Source organism: Echinops telfairi, unplaced genomic scaffold, assembly GCF_000313985.2.
Source record: "Echinops telfairi isolate 266 unplaced genomic scaffold, ASM31398v2 ScPeMD7_8;HRSCAF=38, whole genome shotgun sequence".
Classification (NCBI taxonomy): domain Eukaryota; kingdom Metazoa; phylum Chordata; class Mammalia; order Afrosoricida; family Tenrecidae; genus Echinops; species Echinops telfairi.
In genome coordinates this window covers 2,724,607-2,726,111 of record NW_022103905.1, presented here as the reverse complement: position 1 = coordinate 2,726,111, position 1,505 = coordinate 2,724,607, and the positions used below count along the sequence as shown (strand labels likewise).

The 1,505-nt window shown below is 39.3% G+C and overlaps 1 protein-coding gene across 1 annotated transcript in view; it reads left to right on the top strand.

The window, feature by feature from the left end:
* SPG11 (SPG11 vesicle trafficking associated, spatacsin) overlaps nt 1-1,505 on the top strand; it is an 82,119-nt gene that overhangs the window by 64,509 nt on the left and 16,105 nt on the right. The gene's annotated exons all lie outside the window — the stretch shown is intronic.

Genomic DNA, 1,505 nt, shown 5'->3' with positions numbered 1-1,505 from the left:
GGATGTGGGTTGACCATATTCCATAGTGCAGAATATCGATTGTACTGTATGGAGATCCCATGCTGTATTTAGAAATTCCTTGTTGATAGACATTTATGTTTTTAAAAATTAGGGTTTTAATTTTACTAAGGCATGCACTGGGACAGCCCTCACTTTCTGCGTTTTAGGAAGATCTGATTGTTGTTGTTGTTGTTTAACTATGTCAAACCTGACCTGCAGCCCTAGATAAACCGCACTTGATTGTGGCATAGATATCTATGTATCTCTGAATTCAACTTGCTAGAATGGTGAAGATTTTCTATCTACATTCATGAGGGATATTGCTGTGTGCGTTTCTTTTTTTGCTCTGTGTTTTGGTATCCATAATACTGGTTTCATAGTAACAGAGGTGGGAAGCATTCCCTCTTCTTTATTTTCTGGAAAATACTTTATGGAATATTTAGTAGAACTTACCAATAAAACATAAGCCAGGAAATGACTTTTGGGGCAGGCTGTTTACTTCAGTTTCTTCAATCATTCTAGGAATACCCAGGATTATTTCACCTTCAGTGGATTTTGGTTGGTTATGGGTGGTTTTTTTGGGTGTTTGCTTTTGGGTTTTTTTTGGTTATGGGTTTTGAAGAACTTTTTTTTTTTTCCAGCAGTTTCAATTTATTTTTATTTATATTTTTTAATCATTTTATTGGGGGCTCATACAACTCTTATCACAATCCATACATACATCCATTGTGTCCAGTACATTTGTTGTCATCATCATTCTCAAAACACCTGCTTTCTACTTGAGCCCTTGGTATCAGCTCCTCATTTTTTCCCCCTCCCTCCTCACTCTCCCCTCCCTGAATAACTCTTTTATTCATTCCTTTTTGGGGTTATTTGAACATTTTTTAGCATTTAATTAATTATTTTTTATCATTTTAATGGGGGCTCATACAACTCTTATCACAATCCATACATACAGTCATTATGTGAAGCACATTTATACAGTTGTTGCCATCATCATTCTCAAAACATTTGCTTTCTACTTGAGCCCTTGGTATCAGCTCATTTTTACCCCCTCTCCCCCCCCTCCCTCATGAACCCTTGATAATTTATAAATTATTATTATTTTGCCATATCTTACACTGTCTCATGTCTCCCTTCACTCACTTTTCTGTTGTCCGTCCCCCAGGGAGGAGGTTATATGTAGATCTTTATAATCGGTTCTCCCTTTCTACCTCACCTTCCCTCCACCCTCCCACTGTCGCCACTCTCAGCACTGGTCCTGAAGGGATCATCTGTCCTAGATTCCTTGTGTTTCCAGTTCCTATCTGTACCAGTGTATATCCTCTGGTCTGGCCAGATTTTGTAAGGTAGAATTGGGATGATAGTGGGGGGGAGGAAGCATTTAAGAACTAGAGGGAAGTTGTATGTTTCATCGTTGCTACATCGCACCCTGACTGGCTCATCTCCGCCCTGAGACCCTTCTGTAAGGGGATGTCCAGTTGCTTACAGATGGGCTTTGGGTC